This window comes from Euprymna scolopes, chromosome 28, assembly GCF_053919585.1.
Source record: "Euprymna scolopes isolate OS-2025 chromosome 28, ASM5391958v1, whole genome shotgun sequence".
In the NCBI taxonomy this organism is placed as follows: domain Eukaryota; kingdom Metazoa; phylum Mollusca; class Cephalopoda; order Sepiida; family Sepiolidae; genus Euprymna; species Euprymna scolopes.
In genome coordinates this window covers 57,504,398-57,529,261 of record NC_136509.1, presented here as the reverse complement: position 1 = coordinate 57,529,261, position 24,864 = coordinate 57,504,398, and positions in this window count along the sequence as shown.

The window sequence follows — 24,864 nt, the reverse complement described above, 5'->3', positions numbered from 1 at the left end:
GCCTTGGCAACAGATTTGATGTACGTGTTCCATTTAAGATCAGGAGTAATGGTCAAGCCCAGAAGCTTGTCAAAACTTGAGGCCTCCTGAAGACGAGAGCCATTCATTTCAATTGATGCCAGGTGGAGATCAGAATGTTGATGATGTAAAGAGAGAAGCTTGGTTTTAGATGCATTAAAAGTAACCAGCCACTCCTTTCCCCATTGTACTACGTGCTCAAGATCAGAGGAGAGAGAATTGGAGAGAACTTGGTCGTTTACTCTCTTAGATGTGCTACCATAAATGGTAGTGTCGTCAGCATAAATGTCTACAAATGATTAAGGATGTGATTTGGAAGATCATTAATGTAGATCAGGAAAAGAGTTGGGCCCAGGATGGACCTCTGAGGGACTCCAGCATTAATACTGTGAGCTTCTGATTTTTGCCCCTCAACTACTACTCTTATGAACCTATCAGAAAGAAATGATTTAATAATTGAGAAGACATTTCCAGCTATACCATAGCTACAGATCTTATGAAGTAAACCTTTATGCAATACCCTATCAATGACCTTAGATATGTCGAGAGAAATTGCCCTAGAAAGGTTACCTCCATCGAGAGATTTGCTAATCCTATGAGATATAACTGTAAGCACATCTGCTGTAGATCCATATTGAGTGTCACTAAGAAGGTTATTTTGTTGAGATGGTTGATTACTTCTGTATTTAACACAGATTCCAGCAACTTACTCATGACGCACAGGAGACTTATTGGCCTGTACTGAGAGGGGGATGAGCGATCACCTGAATTCTTAAATACAGGGCATACTGATGAAATTTTCCGGGGAGATGGGAAACTATTCTCCTTAAGACAACGTTTAAACAGTTTTGTAAGTATGGGCGCTAGTTCAGGTTGAAGTTTTTTGAGTACTATAATTGGAATACCGTCAGGGCCAGTTGCTTTACTGGAATCAAGGTTTTTGATTAGCTTGGCAACATCACGTACAGATATACGTATATCACATAGCGTGTTTTCTGATACAGGAGGAAATATTGGGGGTTGGCGGCCTTGGTCGCAAAGGGTAGAATTAGCTGCAAAGTTCTTGACAAAGAGTTTGGCTTTGTCTGATGCTGACGAGATTACCTCAGGTCCATTGATAATAGTTGGGATGGAGCACACGCTTCTGTTCAGGATTCTGTTTGCTATTTGCCAAAACTGGTGGGAACCAAGCCGTTGCTCATCTACTTTGGACTTAACGGATTGAGCATACAACTCTCTTGCGTTCCTTATTACTTTCTTACAATGGTTGCTGGCAGTCCTGAAAACAGCTTTAGTTTCCATACATCTATTACGTTGGAAGCAGTGGAAAAAGTGATTTCTGTGCGCAATGGCAGCAGCACATTCTGGAGAGAACCATGGCTGGCTGTTAGGTTTTTGCTGAAACTTTTTCGAGGGAATGAAACGGTCTATACCTACAATTAACCATTCCGTCAGATCTGATACTATAGAGGACACATCCTTTTTAAACATGGAATGCAGAGGTAGATCAGATATAAATGTACGGAAGCTATCCCAGTCAGCCTTAGTGTATCGATATACTGTACGATGGAGAGGTACGTCTGGGGACTTATTACATTTCATTTTTATCTTAATTGATACAACAGAGTGGTCGGGAGATCCAAGAGGCGACAGAACAGAAACTGAACATAGTTCAGGGCAAGTTGTGAAAAAAAGGTCTAGTAGGCTCGCATACTGGCCGTCATTGTCAGGCACACGGGTGGGTTCGTGAACAATCTGAGTGAGGTCATAGGCAATGGAGAAATCATGACAGAACCTGCCCTCATCATCGGTCTTGTTTGAGTGGGTCAACCATTCGACGTTGTGAACATTGAAGTCTTCACATACGTGAATGTTAGCTGAAGGATAAGCAGATAGGACTTGGTCAATTTTCTCAGATATGCTTTGAAAGATAGTAACTCCGCTGTTGTGGGGGCGATAGAGAGTAAATATAAATGCAGTAGTGTGAACTAAAGCAACCCGGAAGCACATATAGGGTAAGTTAGGATCTTCCCTGGAGATGAGATGTCTCTACCACATGGAAATCTATCTTTAAATAGGCACATATTCCATGCCCATGGCGATCTTGGGGGTCAGATTTAGAAGTTAAGTTAGAGTATCCTTTAATTGCGAACTCTTCTAGGGAAATAGCTTGTCCAATGCCAGTTTCACTTAAAAATAAAAGGGCTGGTTTAGTCTCCTGTAATTGTGTTTCAACCTCTGGAAGGTTAGAACGTAGACCCCTGATGTTGGAGAAGGAGACATGGTAGTGGGGGTCTACGTTGGAAGTTGGAGAACCGGGTTTAATTGTGTATTTTTTCTTGAAACTTGTCACGATGAAATTTTGGAATTTGTGGACTAGGTCGTCAGAACAGAGAGGGGAAACTAAGAGAGAAAAAGAAAGAAGAATTTTTTTTTTGTTTGTAGCTAATGATAAGGTAAAGCCGTAACAATTACCCACTAGTATGGCATTGAGAGGCCCCACCAGAAGCTATTGCATGGTCCAGAATCCATTCACCAAATGGCAATACAGCAGCCCCAGTACTTTGCACCTGCTGATAGGACAGCCTCCTTAGTGGTTAATCCAAGGTTCGGGTCCCTGACTATCAGGCGGATAACGTCAGCCCAGACAAAACGTTTACCTCCAGCACCCTTACTAGTGACATGGCTACAAGGATAGACATAGAAACAGGAAATTTCCGCCATCTCTGCCAACTGTTTGCGCAAAATACTGTCAACCTAGAAAACAGCTGTTTCTCTTCCCTTTGTCAGAAAAATCACTCATTAAAAAATGAGGACTGAGGGACAAATAAGAAGAAGCGAGAGTAACAGGAACTGCCGATAACGCATCCACAATGCGTTTTCTACTCTCCATTAAAAAAAAATAAGTATTATACTTAATAAAAGTCCAACAGACGTGTTTAAGGGAAAGTATGGGGATAGATTCCCCTCTCACGAACTAAAAATGAGTACAATTTCATAATCTATTTTTGCAATCAACTCGGTAGATAAATAAACATTTATGGACGAGAAAAAAAGCTAGCATTTAATAAAACAGAAATACATAAATTAAATACTGAAATAAAATGTAGTTATTAACATTTGAATCTAAAAATAAAAAGTATGAATTAATATTGAAATCACTTATCTCAACAAAAACACTTCCGTCTCCAAAATGCAAATTGTAGTGAAAAATTTAAGTTTAAACAGCGTTCAGAAGTTTTTTTTTTAAATTAACCGTTAAAAGAAAAGCGTGATTTTATTCTGAACTTTAGCTTGTCACGTTTTAAGAAACTTACGATATAAAAGAAAAGCGGATGGGGGGGCCCTCCGAAGTTAGTTGGTGACCTTATAAGTAATTGCAAGATAAGATGGAAGCCGGAATTAAGAGGTGGAGACTGAAAAGGATAATATAATGGATTGAGTATACAATATTTAAGATCAACTCGGTAGATAAATAAACATTTATGGACGAGAAAAAAAAGCTAGCATTTAATAAAACAAAAATACATAAATTAAATACTGAAATAAAATTTAGTTATTAATATTTGAATCTAAAAATAAAAAGTACGAATTAATATTGAAATCACTTATCTCAACAAAAACACTTCCGTCTCCAAAATGCAAACTGTAGTGAAAAATTTAAGTTTAAACAGCGTTCAGAAGTTTTTTTTAAATTAACTGTTAAAAGAAAAGCGTGATTTTATTCTGAACTTTAGCTAGTCATGTTTATTTTATTTAACTATAGCTTATTCCTATCTCTGTATATTTTATTTTATTCTAATATTAATTTTGTAACTTTTTAATTTTTTATTTAATGCATTTTAGTAAATATGTACTGTTCTTTTTTTGCATGGTTTCCGGTCTGCCTTCTGTTAATTTTAGCTGGTGCAAGGGAGATAATTACTTTATCTTATTTCAGTTAAGGAAAGATAACCCATGTTTCAGTTGGTCCAAGGGAGGTAATTAATCTATCTTATCTATTTTTTTAAACCTTTTTTATTTTATTTTATTTTAAATAGTTGAGGGAGGTATGCAGGCTATTTGATTTCTAAGTCTTTTATATATGTGTATTGTATTCTTTAAGGTAGCCATAATTTTCATACTTAATTTTTATACTTAATATTTATACTTACAATTGTCTAAATTTCCATTTTCACTTTACTAATTTATGCGTTAAGTTGACTGCATCTAGAATACTCTTGAAGAAATTCCTTTAGGCGGGGTCTTCGTTTGTTGTGTGGTCCTCCCAGTTTATTAGGAGCGCGTGTCTCCTATGAAAACAGGCTTTGAGGGTTTCACTGCGTACGTTCAAACAGGTCTTTTGAGGGTCATTAGTAGTCTTTATAATGTGGTACTTTTCCACATCACAAAGGGGGCACCGTTTTGAGGCTGGTGAGTATGCTGGTCTTCTCTCTATGATCCTCCATTTAATGATGTTCCGTTATCTTTTAGCTGCCATACTCGGGTGGCTAGTGCTGTCTTTATCCTTGTTTTTGCCCTGAAGGAACTGTTGTGCATGTAAAATCTCTGCTTAAACGTCCTTTTAATCATGCCTATGTATATTTCTGGTGTATCGTTAGCCTGATGTGTGAATGTCGCTTCATATACGAGGGATTTCACCCTGCATTTTCCCTCTAATGGACAATCTTCCCTGGATCTGCAAGAGCAGTCCGCAATTTCATTTTCATTGTGTTCCTTTGCGATGATCATTTTTATTGATGGAGTGGTGGAATAGCTGACCTTAATCGTGTTTTTATTGAATAGTTTGTGCAGCTTATCTTGTGGAGGGAAATTTCTGTCTAGCAGTTTCAGGAATAGGTATCCCACTCGTGTTTTTTTGTTGAGGGAAAATGGGGGTGAGAACCAAATGATGTTCCGCCTTCTGTTGCGCCTGTCTTTTGTTAGCCGATGTTGGGTTGGCTGGTATTTAATGCTTTCCGTGAATCCGCTTTTTTGGAGTGCTTCATTGTAATATGGGGCTGCTTGGTTGAAGATGTTGGCGTTTGATGAGAGCGTGGAGATTCTTTTGCTGATATTGGCAACCATGTTTTTGAAAACTGTAGTGACAGGTTCCTTTGTTTATGTACCTTACTGTCTCATTGGGTTTATGGAAGGGTCTATGTGTCTTGTTATTTAGATTTAGGGTTGTGTCTAGGAAGTCTACTTCATGTAGGTTGGTGCTAATTGTTATTTTAAAAACTAGTTCATGAAATGTTTTGGTTAGATCTTTTCTAAGCTAATCTAGGCTAGTCCCGTTGTGATCGCGTGAGAGACAAAGGCCACCGTCCCTATATAGGCCGAATGTATGATCTGGGAATTTTTTGTTCAGAGTCTCTAGTAGAAATAGGCCCATGAGGTCGCAGATGTCTACACTATCGTAGGACCCCATTGCCACGTCAAATGGGTCTTCTGGGTTTGATTTTTTTTACCCATGCCTTCCCTTCATAGAATAAGAGGGTTTTCCTAGCATGCATGATGGTTTCTATTTCTATATTACTAATGTTGTTGTATTTTGATGCAAAACTCAATGCTTTTTTTAGTGTGTCTTTCGTAATGGAGGGGTAAAAGCCTGTGATATCTAGTTGAGTGAATTTTCATCTATGTGGGTCGGTTATATTGTTAAACCATTTTAGCACTGACTGTGTGTTACCCCATAGGTTGAGGTTGGTTTTACTTTTTATATTTTTGACAATTTATTTTATTATAGCTTTACTGGCTAATCCTATTTCGCTTTTAGCTGGATTTATAAGTCTACAGGACGGATTGTTAGTAAAATTTTCCTTATGGTCTTTTAAAGTTACAAATGCTTTTCTAAAGTACCAGCTAAAATTAACAGAAGGCAGACCGGAAACCATGCAAAAACAGAACAGTACATATTTACTAAAATGCGTTAAATAAAAAATTAAAAAATTAGAAAATTAATATTAGAATAAAATAAAATATACAGAGATAGGAATAAACTATAGTTAAGTAAAAATGAACATCATTATAAAAAATCAATGCGGGCCTGAAGTTTTTTCCTCAGACAGAAACAACATGGCTGACAAGAGCCTAACATCATTTACGTTTTACCATAACTCTGTCAATTTTAAGCCTACAGATTCGAAATTTGATATACAGGGTACTGAGTTTTGGGAAAATCGATGTGATTTGTTTTCGGACAGAAATTTGGCGATTAAGGGGTCAAAGTTCAACGATTTGACTTTTGAGAACTCTACCAAACTTCTCCTACAATTTTGGGTCTAAAAATTTGAAATTTTAGATATAGATTCTTTTGACATGGATCTAACTTAATAACTTTATTTGAGCCATAAACAATAAATTTTAAAGGGTCATAATAGGGGTCAAAGTTAAAAAAATTGACCGTTGTTTTTGTTTTGCTCAGCATACACCTCAAAACACCCGGGCAACGCCGGGCACCCATGCTAGTATATCTATAAAAGTGAACGTGTCTGTGTGTCTGTCTGTCTGTGTACATTTTCCTTCGCAATAACTCTGTCAATTTTAAGTCTATGGACTCGAAATTTGAAATACCGGGTACTGAGATTTGGAAAATTCGATCTGATCGGTTTTCGGCCAGAAATTTGGCTGTTAAGGGGTCAAAGTTCAACGATTTTACCTTTGAGAACTCTACCAAACTTCTCCTAAAATTTTTGGTCTAAACACTTGAAATTTTAGATATAGGTTCCTTGGACATGGATCTAACTTAATAACTAGATTAATTAGAGTCCAAAGCAATAAATTTTCAGGGGTCATAATAGGAGTCAAAGTTAAAATAATTTACCTTTTTTTTTGTTATTTTGCTCAGCATACACCTCCGAGTCTACCTACTAGTATTTTTTCTTCTTGCAGCATTATATTGTCATACATTTTTTCCTATCTGAGCAAAGAATTTCTAATTTTTCTGAAGAGTATACGAAATACAGACGGTATTAACATGATAATAACCGCTTGTTTCTACATAATGAAACGAATCTGTAAAAAATGTATCGAAATATTACCATGCTGGAAGGACTGGTTTGCATGTTAAGTAAATATTTTGATCTTGGAATGTAGCTATACTGTTATATATATATATATATATATATATATATATATATATATATATATATATATATATATATATATATTACTAGCATTTAAGCTCGACGTTGCGCAGGTATTTGGATGTGTCTGTTGAGCAAAAAAAAAGTGGTAGTAGGAAGGCAGGCTCGAACCCGTACCGTGAAGGACGAAAAGGACGATGAAAAAACCTAACGTCTAAGCTATTAGGACCACCGCCAAACCAGATGTGACATTTTTTAAAATTAAGGCTAGAGAATCGAAAGGAGAGGATGACTTTAAAAATATCGCCGAAAAAAGCGACCCCCCTGTAGAAAAGTTCCCAGTTGAATGTGAAGATATTAATGTTTTTAGCCAATTTTTCGGTATTTGTCATCTGAAAGGTTGGACTTTAAAACGATACTGATCTTGGTAAAATCCGTCGCCTCTGTCAAAAGTTTTAGGCAGACATGCGAACATACATACATAAATTTATATATTACTAACTAAAAATTTTCGACCCAAACCGATGAAAAAGCTTGCCCTATCTCTGAATAACCTTTATGTAAAATTTCAAATGTTTAGACCAGAAATTGTCTGAGTAATTTGATAGAGACCGCAGAGGTCAATTTATTTTTTCAACTTTGACCCCTTAACGTTTATTGTTTTGGGCTCAAATCAAGTTATTAAGTTAGATCCATGTCCAAGGAACCTATATCTAAAATTTCAAGTGTGTAGATCCAAAATTGTCGGAGGAGTTTGGTAGAGTCTCAAATGTCAAATCGTTGAACTTTGACCCCTTAACAGCCAACTTTCTGGCATAAAACCGATCCCAAAGTTTTTCCAAAATCTCAGTACCCTGTATATCAAATTTCGAGTTTGTAGACTTAAAATTGAGAGTTATTGCGTAGGGAAATGTACACACACACAGACACTTTCACTTATATATATATATATATATATATATATAGTAAAGGGATAAATAATAATAATAATAATAATAATAATAATGATGATGATGATGATGATGATGATGATGATGATGATGATAATAATAATAATAATAATAATAATAATAATAATAATAATAAGAAGAAGAAGAAGAAGAAGAAGCCCCCCAGCAACTACAGGCTTATAACATACTTATCTAATTTGTGGTCATGGACTACTTTCTGAGGGACAGAAAAGATGCCAAAAAGAATAAATAAGAACACATGATCTACTATACATAGATGAAAAGATCCTAAAAGAGGTAAAAAGTAGAAAAAAGAATATAGCCATAACATGGATCGACTACAAGAAAGTGTATGACAAGATCCCACAAGCATGGATAACAGAATGCCTGAGTATGTACAAAATACCAGACAAGATTATTAATTTGATTGAAAATGCAAAGAGAAGTTGAACTGATAATACATAACTGATATGAAAATACAAAGATTTATCTTCCAAAAAGATTCTCTATTACCACTACTGTCCATCATAGCCATGATGTCTTTTATCAATATACTAAGAAAGTGTCAAGTCAGATATGTTCACTAATACAAATGAAAGAATGAACCATCTAAGGTACGTACATGGACGAGCTGAAACTTTTTGCAAGAACACAAAAAAAGTACTAGAAACGCTAATAAACACAACCAATATCTTTAGCCAGGATATCTAAATAGAATTTAGTATAGAAAAGTGTGTACTGCTAGTTATGAGAAGTGGAAAACTCGAGTGAACAGAAGGCATGCAACTGCCCAATCAAGCAGAGATGAGAACATGAAACCTTAAAGTATTTGGGAGTTATGGAAGCAGCAAAAATGAAATAGATAATTGGAAAGGAATACCTCAGAATAACGAGAAAACTCTTAGAAACTTAACTATATGGTAGAAACCTAATAAAAGGCATAAACATATGGGCCGTGTTACTAGTGAGATACTTCGGACTATTTATAGATTCAACCAAAGACGAACTGAGACATCATGACCAGAAGACCAGGAAACTTATTACGATGCATAATTCACTACAGCCTAAGAATGATACTGACCGACTCTATGTGAACAGAGGAGACAGAGGAAGAGAACTCGTTTGTATAGAAGACAGTGTGAACGACACAAAAAAGGAATCAGAAAAGCACATAACGTAGAACACAGAAAGGCTAATAACTGCAGCAAGAAACACTGTAAAATAAACAAGACAGGAAACAGAGAAACAAGAGATAAGAAAAGAAACATGGGAAAAGAAACACTACACAGACGATTCATAAAGATGACGAAAATGAGACTAACAAAAACACTTGGACATGGCTGCATAAAGGCAACCTAAACAGAGAAACTTAATCCCTATTAACAGCTGCACAAGATAACATAATTAGAACCAACCACACCAAAGCAAAGATCGACAAGACACAAGAAAACAGCAAATGCAGACTCTTTGGACAAAGAGACACATAAGTGAATGCCGGAAATTAACCCCAAAAGAATATAAGAATAAACATGAACAAATGGTGAAGGTAATACAATGGGAATTTTGCACAGATCTGCATCTTGAACACCCAGACGTTATCCGCCTGATAGTCAGGGACCCGAACCTTGGATTAACCACTAAAGAGGCTGTCCTATCAGCAGGTGCAAAGTACTGAGGCTGCTGTATTGCCATTTGGTGAATGGATTCTGGACCATGCAGAAATCATCTTCACACTCACGAAATTCCACAGTTACATACATGGAAGATTTTTTATGTTACAAACGAACCACAAACTGTTACTCACCTTTTTTAATTAAAAAAGTTCAACTCGTATACACAGCAAATAGACTGCAGAGATGAGGGTCAATTTCTCTCATCTACAATTTTGAGGCAGAATATCTACCATAAAAAAATTCTGTCCCACTGATGGATTATCAAGATTGATTCTGAAATAGGGAAAGCCATTAAAAGATTCCGGTATTGCGTCTCTATGAACTGACGGGGAAATTAAAAAAACATTTTTGTGAAAGAGAACTGAAGTGTTCCTGGTTTAGGACAACAAAAGTAAAGAAATAAAAAAAAAGAATTCGTCTTTGCAAGTCAACAACTGCCGGTTTTAAGATCACCACTGTCACCAACATTCGTCTGCCTGCCTCTCACCGACCTAACCTGTCAACTCCTTTTATACATGTCTCCCGTGAGATTTCACGTGATTTCGCGTGACTTCCACCAGAACACACCTTTTAACAACTATTGCCGCCATCTTGATTTCTCTCTCTCTTTCGCCCCACCTCACCCGACATACGCGCGGTAAGACCTCTGTTCGTTTGATCTGTTTTCTCTTTCTTATTCTTCTTTCCTTCTGCTAACTTTAAACAACATGCCTTCCTGATCTCTGGATCACATTTCATAATCCCTAATCCACTGTGGTGGTCGTCTTTCCCTACTATGTCTCTGAAGTGTCTCGCCATCCTCCCGCTGCACATCGCTTTCCACCATTTTATTTTCCACTGGCCTGATATCAAGAATATGTCTCGGTACTCCATCTACCGCAATGTTGTTGCTAGTATTATTCCCAGTTATGCGTCCTCTGCTCCACTATGTGGTACATCGCGCCCCTGGGAGCTTCACCCATACTTCATCATCGAGTTTGATGGTCCCTGTTGTCTCTGTCTCCCTGCTTGCCGGCTCAACCCTAGGATGCCTCCTGAAGTATTTGAATATTGACAGGTCTGGAACTGTCCCTTGCTGTTGCCCCGATCTAGGTGAGATGTACCAATAGACCACTTGCTCAGGCGAGGTGTTCCATCTCTCTGCCACTGCCTTTATTGTCTGGTAGTTTCTTTCTACAATCCCGATGCTACTGGGTCTATAGGCAGCTCTAAAGAATTGATAGACATTCCATTTCTTTAGCACATCCGCAACTGCTGCCGACACACACGCGGTAAGACCTCTGGTCTTTTTCTCCTTTCCTTCTGCTAACTTTAAATAACAAGAACTCTACATGAAATAAAGCATGAAGTCCTCAATGAATGAAAAACTACAGAGAAGGGCCAATAAATTTCAGATAGTTTTTCTCTATGTATTTCTCTGCAGCAAGAAATTGGTAATTTCCTAAAATCTACAGAAAGAGAAGCTGAAGGATTTTCAAGAATGGCTTCAGTCTCCACTTGACAATGACAAATTATCCAACCGAATGGACAGCAGAAACCGGAAGTCAAAAAGAGCAGACAATCTTGACTATTGTCAAAAGTGCTCTTAATGAGACTTACTACTTCTCAGATATGACAGCAATATCTCATCTTAGGCCGCATCTAATTCTTATCTAGGATTGCACTTTATGGAGCGGTAGAATTAGCCAACCATTTTTCCAAGTCTAAAAAGCGATCATCAATTAGCATAACAAACAATATTTATTTAAAAAAATAAAATTGTTGGGAAATGCTGAGTTTGTAGGTTTGTGCAATGAAAGTTCAATTAAAGGAATATAATTCAGTTGACAATTAAGTAAATTGTTATCCAGCTTAATAGGCACTTTATTGCATGTTATACGCACGGGAGTAAACATACTTTTGTTCATGATGCTACTAGTGATTTGTTGTTCGCTTGTAGTTGTTAGTAATGTGGATGATTAGGTCTGCTTTGCATGGCAAAGTATTTCTGTAATGTTATTGTTTAACATTTCCTGTCTTTTTGATAATAATCTTTTGTTCTTACCTCCTTACATCAAGTAGCTTTACGTCTTGTCTGGAGTGATTTCCAGAAAAAATGTGGGTAGTTGTTTGGTAGTGAAAATGCCAGTCAACTGTGTTGTAGTTTTGTGTGGCTGTGTAGATATCTTGGATCGAACTGATCCATATATATATATATATTACACATAATATAAAAATATAATAAATTTATAACGTAAAATATTGCAGCATAAAGAATTAAAAAAAATTTTAATTTAGCATTATATAATCAATTCTTATTGCTGCAATATTTTAAGTTATAAATTTATTATGGTTTTTACTAGAATATCTTGACTTCTTCTTTTTTAGTTTTAACAACTAGTTCTTTTACTTTAGTTTAATCTTAACCATATTACTTTTCATGCTCACATGTTTCTATGTAATCCATGATTTTCCTGGCTTTGCTTGGTCAACTATCCATAAAAAAATTATTGGTATTATTTACTTCCCCACAAAAGCAAAATGTGACACAAGGTCGTTTTTAATGTGGGATAGATAGACCAACTCGCCAAAAGAGGCACTTTATCAGTAACCAAAAATAATAATTGTCTCAATATAGAGGACTTCCTCTCCATTGACTAAGGATAAATTAACGCAAGTGTAGCATCAGAACAGATACTACACTTTGATTTCGGTCTGAAGGCCAAGAACCTTTTTTCTATTTATCTATGAAAAAATTATTACCAACTTCTTAAATTGACTAAATTAAAAAATCAAATAGAAGACGTAATCAAGCAAATAAATAGTCAGCAATCAATTTTGGCTGGCAAGCCAAGGCAAAAGGTTGATTAGCAATTGAGTATAGCGACGGTGAATTGTCAGCAATAGTACAGTTGAGCGACAAATCGGGACAACGGTAAATTATTAGCAGCAGTAGTGGGGGAATCGCCGTAATCATGGCGACAGGGTGAACAATGCAGGTATGCAACGAATGAAAACATTGCAAAGAGGGCAAAATATAAGAGACAAGATATATATATATTTTATTGTTGCCTTTGAGAATTGGGTAACCCCATTTTTCCCTACATACCAGTGATGCTCAGCTCAGTGGTTAGATGCCAACAATACGCTCCACAATATTTCCCGAAGCCAAAGTTGCACTAAAAGAATGTCATGTTGACTGTTTGGTGGTCTGCAACCAGTCTCATCCATTATAGCTTTTTAAATGTAGGCGAAACCATTATGGCAGATAAGTACTGTCAACAAATTGATGAAATGTATCAGAAACTTCGACAACAACACCCAGCATTAGCATCAAAAAGGCCCAATTCTCCTCCATGGCAATCTCTGACCCCACGTTGTTAAACCGACACTGTAGAAGTTGAATGAATTGGGTTATGAAACTGCCTCATCCACCATACTCTCGAGACCTCTCACCTACCGACTACTACTTTTTCAAGCATCTTTTTCAATGCGTGACAAAACATGCATGATATCAAAAACGCCTTCAGCAATTTCATCGCTATCAGAATACAAGATTTTTATGTTACTCGCATAAATTTGGATGGTGCTTATTAGCATAAATACACTTTTTTTCATTTGCAAACGTGTGTTGCTTTTGATGGTGCTTATTTTGATTAATAAATTTTTGTTCATTTGAATTTAAAAGTTAAAAATCGCAAAAACTTTCTTGTCAACCTAAAGTAATGATAATTAGTAATAAATAGTGATTTTTACAACTAGAAACAAAATATGTTTAAGGGTCCAAAAATTTGTACTAGAACTGTTCGCAAGAATCCGTGGACTGGTGCAGTAGTTACAGTACTTGGAAAAATCAGTTGTAAAAGTGATAGTCTCCTAAAAGTTGACGGTTCAATTTTCAGTGTGGGCGACTGAAAAATACAATTGCGAATTACTTAGGACCTCTATCCAGTCATGGTTGATGGAACAAGAGCATGCTACCCCCGTGAAGTAAATAAAGGGTTTCGTTTGAAATTCTGTCCACATTCCCGAGTTCGACAAGATATACGTAAAGAAGGTCGGAGGTTACATCGACTGAAACGTTGTGAAAATTACATTGAAGATGAGAAGAATAGTTTGAAAAATCCAAATACCTCTTCTCTTTATTTTATTTATTTTTATCCAAAACAAATCAGTATTTTTTATTTGCTTAAGTATCTCTTTTATATTTAATTACGTGAATTCGTGGAAGTTATATGGCTTTGAAATTTATCTTGTTATTATTACCCTGAGTATTTATGGCACATCAACTCTTGGTTTATTTAATGCTAAGTGCAATAATACTACTGCTTTATTTGCTTTGGAATCTCCAATAAGTTTAAATCTAAGCTTTAAAGAGATCTCTGATGTTCTTTTCCATCATAGATTATTTTAATATTCAAGGGCTGATTAGGATATTTCATGTTTGAAATTTTGAGAAAGCATGTGTTCTCTGTTACCTCCGAGATATCCAATTAGTTAATGTTGTGGGTTTAAATGGCCGAACAGTTTATATAAGACAATATATAAGAGTGTGTACACAAGTACAAAACAGTATGTTACACTCTCTTACAGAAAAACCGCGCATCCTTTATTGTAAGCTGTTTTATACATAATGTCAAGAAGAGTCCACATAGTAGTGAAACAGGGTAGATCACCATCACATCATAACCCCTCCCCCTTTTAGCTTTGCTCCATATGTAGTCAATATCTTTTGCTTTTAGGGTTTATTACAGTCAATTCTATAATCATACGTTTTCTATTTGATCTTATGTGTTTGTGCGATTTTATCGAGCAGACCGCCTAAGCCTTTTTCTAAAATTGAGTATTACCAGTTATGGTTACGTTGTATCCATTATAAGTTTGAGTTGTCAGTCTTGTATACGTTTGTTTGAATAAATTCGCGTTCCTCGTTACCAGTGTTGGCATTGAAAAGCTGGCAATAAATAAAACGATATGGTGATATATTTACAAGAGCACTTAGACTGTTCGACGGAGGTATCGTAGGCTCCTCTTTAATGTATGTTGTAAGAAAGTGGGGTAGATACCCATCACATCATAATGAATGCAAATGGGGTATAGGAAAGGTAAAAGAGTTTAATCTATATTTAATGGGTCAGAAGATTATTGTTTTATGTCTAGTGGAAACAATATTACCTTATATTTTACCATGCTATCATTTTAACCTTATATTACAAATGGAAGTAAACCTTCGCCATTATAATCAGATATGAGCAATAAAAACTGTACACGTTTATTAATTATTAGATGGTTATGATAAATGTACACATATTCTCTAAGAGACGTGTTGCTCTTTCGAAATAGTGAATGAAATCAGTTCTTAGTCACAGAATGTCTTTTATTTGTTGATCTATCACATGTAAAAGTACTTCACAAATAGAATGAATGACGCTCACTCTTTATGTGTGACAAATATTCGTGGGTGGTTGGGTGTGGATAACAGAAAACAAGACGGAAGGTTACTTTACACACACACACGCACGCACGCACGCACGCACGCACGCACGCACGCACGCACACACACACACACACACACACACACACACACACACACACACACACACACACACACACACACACACAGAGGGTGGTGTTTTCTCTTATGAAAGTTTTCTTAAGTGTTTCTTCTTCCGGTAATTATTTAAGAGAAATCTAAGTTCAGATGAATGGCTGATTGTTTTTGAACGAAAAACAGTCCCATAAATTGGTATGATATCATCTAATACAATCTGAGAAGAAACAAACTTCGCCTGGCCGAAACAGCTACGAGGTAGCAGCTACATCAGTGTTTGAGATGCATTCTCGTTTTCCTATGATGTGAAGTTTCATTCATCACTTAGTTAATTGATCGCTGCTTCGTCACACCATACTTTGAGATATTTATTTCGTTGTTAACTGTACATAATAGACGTATCTTAAGAATCGGTCTGTTCTTGTTTTATCATATTAACCTCATACCCTCCACCCCTTACTTAAGGGAGGTGGCCTTGCATTAAACTTATTAACAAAAATATGCAACTAGAGGAGCATATTTTTGTTAGAATATATGGCGAACGAACTTATGTTGCACTGCCCTTTACCAAAGGATGAGGTAATACTTGGGAGGATAGTATCAGGACGAAGAAACTTATACTACTGTAATGAAAACGTCCGAGACTGAGGAAGCTTAAAAGAAGCTTTATTTTACTGAGAACTAAACAGGGAACGAGTCGCTGTGAATCTTCAGTTTATTTAAAGAAAGAAGGAAAAACGGAAAAAAAAACTCAAGGGAAGTTATGTGGTGTAATATTTTATTAAATACTAGGGGGGGGGTATCCGGCGCTGCCCGAGTGTTTGTAGGTGTGTGTGATTGTTAATGAAAACCTAGGAATAAGCGAAGTAAAAAAAGAAAACAGAAAAACGAACTCGGGCGGTGCCCCCCCTCCACCGCCCGAGTTCGTTTTTCTGTTAATCAAAACATCGAAAATAAAAGCACAAAATAATAACGCAAGGCAAACGAACGATGTTAAATGTAAAAATCGAAAAAACAAAAACAAAAAAGAAAACAGAAAAACGAACGTTAAAACTAAAAACCAAAAAAACAAAAAACAAAAAGACATGTGAAAAATGGCTTAAATAAGCCTGTTTCGATATTAAAATTTTTAAACTTGGTGGGTACCCGGGTGTTTTTGGGTGTGTGGTCGGGGGTGGGGGTGTTAATGAAAACCTAAGAATAAGCGAAGTAAAAAAAACAAAAAAACAGAAAAACGAACGTTACGTGAAAAATGGCTTAAATAACCCTGCTTCAATATTTAAATTTAAAAATTGAAAAAAAAAGACTCACACAACGATTCGAACCTTAAACGTTAAGATAATGACCCAACGCTCTAACCAACTGAGGTAACACGACGTACATGAAATTTAGTCAGTTCTTCAACTATTTAAACTAAATCAGGTCATGACGTCATCTGACGCATGCGTAGAACCGATCTCGTCATGAGAGGACGGTTTTTGTTGCCCCCCCCCCGTAGAAAATTGTTGATTTCAGGGTGAAAAAAAAATTAACGTTTTTGGCCAACTTTTCGATATTTTTCGGGCGAAAGATGGCGCTTCAATATGATACCAAGTTTGTTAATTTTTTATTCTGTCTGTCGAAAGTTTTTAGCGGACACACAAACACACACACACATACATACATACATACATACATACATACATACATTTTCGCTTTTATATATATAGATAGATAAACTAAAAATAAAAATGTATAAAATGTTAGAATAAATTGCTTTGACTTTTCCGGAAATAAAGGATCGTAGTTATTTCCCTTGGCCGGAATTAAGGATTCCGCCAAATTGATTTCTCGAAAACGCGTGTATACTTTTAAGTTGATAAAACCTTTACGAAAGGCATTCCTGTTTCCTCTTCTTTTATCTCTACTTATCATTTCAATTTTATCAACTTAAACAAAAAAAAAAAAAAAAAAAAAAAAATGGACAAACTACTGCGTCCGGACAGATTTAACGTAGAACCAACAGTTCCGAATTTGGAAAAAAATCTATAAACACTGGAAATTGACGTTCGAGTTTTACTTACGCACGCAACGGGGAAATAGAAAATAATGCCCCAAATCTCTTCGCCTTGATTAATTCAGTCTCAGCGACAATATTTGAAATAATAAGCAATGTTGCAGATTACAATGGCGCTATAGAAACGCTAGACGCTGTTTACATAAAACCGGCAAAGGTATATTTAACTGACATCAACTTCTGATGAATAAACAGAAACGGGCACATACTATCTACGATTTCATGCAACAACTGGAAGTACTTGCCAAAGCTTGCGAATTTCAAGCAGTAAGCGCTGAGGAGAACAAAAAGCAATATATTCGTGACGCTTTCATTAGCGGCATCTCCTCCTCGTATATTCGTCAGCGCCTACTCGAAAAACCATTCCCAACTCTACAAGAGACCTTTACAATAGCTAGGTTCCTAGAACAAGCAGAGAAGCATACGATAAGCTTCGATAACTACCCGAACGTAGCCGCTACCGTAATTAAACCAGAAGACACTCGCTTAGCCGCTATAAAAGGAAATACCCTACCAAAAGGAATTTGTTTCTTCTGTGGGAACACACGACATTCACGGGCGATGTGTCCTGCGCGTAACGCCGAGTGTAGGAAATGTAAGAAAAATGGCCATTGGGCGAAGGTATGTAAATCTTCCTCCTCCACTGCTGCTGTGTTATATGACCCCCCCGATCTCTCCTGACTAGGAACGGGCGCCAAAGACATTACATACACGAAATGCAAAATAAATGGGCAAGTAGTGAACGCTATGGTGGACTCCAGCAGCGTGGGGACGTTTATCAGCAAAAATACAGCAAGAAAGCTGAAACTATTATTCCCAAACAGAAAATCGTAGCATTGGCGGACCCTAATCATCATGCCAAAATCATCGGCAAAACTATTGTTGACATCTCCCTAAACAGTAAAAACCACCACGCGATGACAGTGGAAGTAATTAAAGATTTGTTCATTGATATGATTATCGAAAAAGACCTAAAACAATATAAAACTGTGACCCTGAAATTCGACGGTCCCGGGGGAAGAACTTGTTATCGGAGCAAAATGTAAGAGGGACAGTTTTCCATGTATCAAAATTTCTCCTCCTCCCCTTTTCTCTCAACTTTCTACACGGACAACCCCTATTGCCACCAAATCTCGTCGTCACTCATTCACTGACAACATATTTATTAGAGAGGAAACTGCCAGAATGTTGAAGGAAGGCATAATAGAGCCCTCTATATCTTCTTGGTGAGCCCAAATTTTTGTGACCTCTAATGAGAATAAAAAAAAGAATGGTGGTAGCGATACCATAAATAGATGTATAGAACTGGATGCCTATCCCATGCCTAACATTAATAAAATGACTGATGACATAGTTCGATACAACGTTTTTACAACACTCGACCATCAAATCCCAATTGTTGAAATTTTTAATAAAGAAATAATCAAATTTTTTTTTTTTATTTACACACATTCAACATCTCGGCATTCCTTGACCGGCCTTTGCAGGTCACTTCCATCATTATCATCATTATAGTTCCCTTTCTAGCAGTCAGCTACACTCCTACCCTCTAGACGGGGGAGGGGAGGAGGAAAGGGCTTTTGCCCGTTTTCATTAGTTCGAACATAGCCGGCCAAAAAGAAGGGGGCTAAATTCGGCTCCATCAAAAAAAGATTTTTGACGTTAAATTCTTACGTTTTTTTTTCTCTCTTCCTTTGGAGAAAGACGTTTGTTTAGAACTCCATTGGGTGGTACTAAACTGTTAACGTTATTCTATTCTCAGTCATAAGACAATGAAATAAACAAGCAAGTATAGGGCATTCTTCATCGTGCGGTGTTGACATTCGATGTTTCCTGAACTTTGTTGTCGCCAAGGGCAGTGGAGTTCTTGCGTAATGGACATTTGGCTACAGAACTGTCTATAGACTTCTTCCGTGAAGTGTGTGCCTCGGTCCGAGGATACTATGCGAGGGATTTCCCTATACCTATAACGAAAATAAATACCAGTTATCAAAAGGCAACAAGAGTCTTACGACTAGAAAGTCATTACCAGTTATTAAAAGGCAACAACAGTCTTACAACTGGAAAATTTATACCAGTTATTAAAAAGCAACAAGAGTCTTACAACTAGAATATTAATACCAGTTATTAAAAGGCAACAAGAGTCTTACGACTAGAAAATAATACCAGTTATTAAAAGGCAACAAGAGTCTTACGACTGGAAAAATAATACCAGTTATTAAAAGGCAACAAGAGTCTTACGACTAGAAAATTAATACCAGTTATTAAAAGGTTGGAAGCCCGTACGGACAGAATGGCGGAAGACATCGGCAAACTATCATTAAAACAGAAGCAGGGACATGGCAGCAGAGGAGGTCACAGCCAGTCTCGGGAACGCAAGCAAGAAGCTATTTGTTGGAAGCACAAGAGATTTGGCGAAAATGCCAACTCTTTTATTCCACCTTGCAACTATAAGGGGCAGGGAAAAGCCTAAACCTACAGACGAGAGCAGCATCAACTGTCGGTGCATCCTGCTCTGGCCGCCTACTTTATATTGTAGATAAAAATACAGGCATCTCGTTTTTGGTGGACAGTGGGGCACAAGTTTCCCTTATCCCGGCAACATCAGTGGACAAAAGGTCTCCTCCCTGTAAATTTACACTGCGAGCTGTAAACGGTTCGATAATACGGACTTATGGGGAGAGGTGCATGGACCTTAACTTGGGTTTACGCAGATCGTTTATCCACGATTTCATAGTGGCTGACATAAGCAGTGATATACTGGGTTTGACTTTCTGCAAGTATTTGGCCTGGTAGTAGATATGTCAGGCCAGTGTCTCCGAGATTCAAGCCCACAACTTGCAGCATGTGGGGTGGTGGGGACTGGCACACCATTAGGTCCACAGGTAGCACATGCAGACCAGGACGAAGCCTTCCTGAGTCTGTTGAAGGAATATCCTTCAATATCGGTCCCCCCCTTTCACAAGGAAGTGTTACCACACACTGTAACTCATTACATGGAGACAAAAGGCCCACCCGTTCATTGTAAAGCCAGACGTTTAACACCTGAAAAAATAAAGGCTGCAAAAGCAGAATTTAAGCAGATGATGCAGCTTGGCATAGTTCGTCCTTCAAATAGCGAATGGGCCTTGCCTCTTCATCTTCTTAGTAAGGGTCCAAATGCATGGCAGGCATGTGGGGACTACCGAGCTTTAAATGCCACTATGAAACCGGATAGGTACCCAGTACCACATATCCAAGATATAACAGCAGTGGCCCAGTATAATATGGTCTTTACTAAATTAGACCTTATTCGGGCATACCACCAGATCCCTGTAGAGCCCGAACATATTCCCAAAACGGCAATTACCACACCGTTTGGAATGTTTGAACTTTTGCGTGTTCCATTTGGTTTACACAACACAGCTCAAACGCTCCAATGTTTTATAGACAAGGTTCTGTGAGACTTGCCATTTGTGTGTGCATACATAGATGACGTCCTCATTGCTAGCAGGAATAGGCAGGAACACATAGATCATGTGCACCAAGTATTCGATCGCCTGAACCAATATGGTGTTGTTTTAAATCCATCGAAATGTACTTTTGGTCAATCCGAGGTTATATTTTTGGGGCATCATATTTCAGAGAAGGGAATTTCCCCATCCCCAGAGACAGTTAAGTCCATCCGAGATTTCCCTATCCCTGCTACAATGAGACAGTTGCGGCAATTTTTAGGATTAGTTAACTTCTATCATAGGTTTCTCCCTCATGTTGCCCAAGTACTTTTGCCATTGCTGACAAATGTGAAGAACTGCAGCATTACACTATCGGAGGAAGCAATAGCAGCATTCAACAAAGTAAAGGCCATGTTAGAAGACACTGCAAAGCTGTCCCACATTCAACCCGATAGTGAACTTTGCCTGGCAGTAGATGCATCTGCAACTGGAATTGGAGCGGTCCTGCAGCAAAAATGTAATGGGAACTGGCGACCTATTTCTTTCTTCTCCAGGAAATTGACTGACGCAGAAACACGCTATAACACATTTTCCAGAGAGTTGTTGGCCTCGTTTTCCGCAATAAGACATTATCGGCAGCTCCTAGAGGGACAGCCATTCTACTTGGTGACTGACCATAAGCCTCTATTAGGCGCTCTGCAGTCCTCCTCAGACAAATACTCTCCCCGAGAGGTTCGTCAGTTGGACTATATCCTACAGTTTACGTCGGATGTCAGACATGTGAAAGGAGCTGACAATATACCAGCAGATACACTGTCATGAGGAATAAACTTCTTCACATTGGGACCTTCCGTCGAAGCCAACACCTTAGCTATGGAGCAAGAAAAAGACGAGCACCTGCAGAAGCTTCTGCAGAATAATGGAACATCACTGCAGCTGGTGAAAATGGCACACCCCAACAGCCCTAGAAAAATAGTGTGTGATATCAGCACTAACAAACTGCGCCCATATGTTCCAGCATCCTTAAGGAAAGACATATTCAACACGGTACATGGGTTATCATTATTATTTTGACATGTGTCGACAGATTTTCAAGGTGGTTTGAAGCCTTACAGCATACACAACAGCCAGAACTTTCCTTGCTGGATGAGTAGCAAGATTCAGTGTCCCGGAAAACGTGACAACTGACAGAGGTAGACAGTTCGAGTCTGAACTGTTTCATAAAGTCTCAAGACATTTGGGCACCAGAAGTATACACACGACAGCATACCATCCACAAGCAAACGGAGCAGTCGAACGTCTACATCGCAGCCTAAAGGCCTCTTTACACGCATTGCTTACCAGCAATACAAAGTGGTTAGAACACCTTCCTCTAATTTTGCTGGGTTTGCGCACAGCAGTGAAGAAGGATATGAATTGCTCAGCAACAGAAGCGCTGCATGGTACCACACTACGCCTGCCAGCACAATACTTTTGTGATACACCAAATAAAGTTTGGGACCCTGCATCATTTGTTGATAGACTGACAAGAACCATGGCCAAAATGGCATATCCTCCATTAGGAATAAACAAGTGCGCTAACACATATGTGCAAAAGGCACTAGAGACATGCACACGTGTTTGTTCACGATACAGCTAGGTCGCATACCCTGCAACCACCGTACCTTGGACCTTTTAAAGTCAACAAGAAAAACAAGAAGTATTTCAGCGTCCTCATTAAGGACAAAGAACAAAATATCTCAACTGACAGGTTGAAACCCGAAACACTCGAGGATGCATATTTAGAAGTAAATCCCTCACAAAGGATGCCAGTCGAAGTGACATCAGAAAAAGGCCCTTATAAAAAAACACGTTCGGGCAGACAGGTAAAATGGCCTGCCCATTTAAGAGACTTTGTCTCTACATAAAAAAAAACAAAAAAACAATCCTCTCACAACATTCAATTAAAAGTACTCCGTATTTTGGAGGGGGGGAGGGTTGTAGGGGACTAAAAATTAGAGGACACCGGGGAGGAGTAATCTGCCCCTGCTCTAATGCTGGTTGGTTTTTCCCTTTGGTCACGGGCAGACGTATTGCTTTTTCCCTCTCAAGAAGAAGAGAACCTTCATTCCACCACGAGGTGAGCTCTGAGAACTTTTTCCACCAGTCGGTGAGTCTTATCGAACTGTCGCTATTGTATTGTGTTTTGTTGTTTAAATGTTTGTCAGTGTATAATAAATGTGTAAACGTAATTGGGCAATTGTGTTTATTCATATATTTTTTGTTTAGTTAAAAATAACATATATATAAATCTTCCTCCTGAACTTCTGTTCCCAATTGGGCGAAACCAGGCCCAATATATGTCAGAAACCATACTAAGTCTAGTAAGCTCGACCCTCCGGTAACCCCTGCTACCCTATTAGACATCAATCCTTACTATGTTCATGTACGACTACCCTCTAGTGCGGAAACTACTGTCAATGTGCGAGACCTGGCTCCTAACTCCTCAAATCAAGAAGACCAACACGATGAAAACAATCCTGCAAGCCCTGAAGCCCCTAAAGAACCGCCAACTGACGAAAAAAATACCTACGTGAAGGAGAAGAATCCCTTACCTTATCCTGAAAATATCCATGCTCTCCAAGATGTGGACGCTGAGGACCAAAATCCATGTGAGTCAGTGCGAAGATCGTCTGAAATGCGACGATTTCCAAGTAAATATAAGGACTTCTTAACCTAGTACTGAACAGACTAAATTTAACTTCTATAATTCCATACTTAATTATTGTTGAAGGGAAAATGTTAGAATAAATTGCTTTGACTTTTCCGGAAATAAAGGATCGTAGTTATTCCCCTTGGCCGGAATTAAGGATTCCGCCATATTGATTTCTCGAAAACATGTGTATACTTTTAAGTTGATAAAACCTTTACAAAAGGCATTCCTGTTTACTCTTCTTTTATCTCTACTTACCATTTCATAAATGATAATAAACTAATAATAAAATATGAAATTAATGTACTAAAAAAAAAAACTAAAAAAAAAAATAGAATAATTAACTTTTTTTCTAATCAGTTTTAGATTTACCCACAATCCTTTGCAGGGGAGTCTTCCTCTTCCGGTTTCTAAAAATGAGCGCCATGTTTTAAGATGAAAAAGCAAAAAGAAATGTAAAAGAATGGGGATTTATTAATATAGAGAGAAAGCCATCGTTTATTTCTACCCAACGTTAAACAACCTATGCAGCGCGCATGACTCATAAAACTTCCCCTACATGGAAATATCCAGGTTGCGAGAGGTAACATTCTTTTTCTGGAACATTTTTCTTCGTTCACTGAACGTACATATTCTAAGTCCATGATTCCACACAAGAACTCTTTCCGAGCTGGCATTGCTCATTTTGTTAATTTTGTGAAAAATAAATTTGGAGCATTTTTAAACGAGAAAGATGTGTCAGGGTATTTCTTTTTATTGCCTTGTTTTATTATTATCTTATAGGATAGAGGAATTTAATATCTATTAATTATAACTACCCTACAATTTTTTTTTTTTTTTTTTACATGGAAGTCACCACTTATCAAGGTCTGGAAGCCACTCGGGGATAAGGGTTATTATGTGTACAGCAATCAATGAGATAGTATCGTAGTAATCATTAGTATTGGATATTTGATAGGGTGTCTTTCTTAAGAGAGTGGTTTGTCAGGAATTTGTTTATGTTGGACTTGAAGACATCCGAGTTGTAGTCAGGTGGGAAACAAGCAAATGGAAGAGAGTTCCACAATCGTGCACTTTTAAGAAAGAAGCTTTGCTCATGGAATCTATGTTTGAATTTAGGCACAGATAAAGAGTGGGGAAAATTAATGACAGTAGTTTCAGCTAAACGGGTGTTTTTCGCGAAGGATTGGCGAGGAGGGACCGGAGATTGGAGCTCAGACGAGTACTTGGCATGGAAATAACGATAAAACAAAGACAGGCTCACAATATCTCTTCTGTGAGAGAAAGGCTGCAGGGAAGATAAAAGGGCGTCCCCCACTACGTCACGAAGTCTATTTTGTACTCTGTCAAGGCAGGATAGGCTCTTTTAGCAGCTCCTGCCCAGATGTGGTAGCAATACTCCATCCTTGGACATACTTGGCTTTTATATAGATAGAGAATTGCA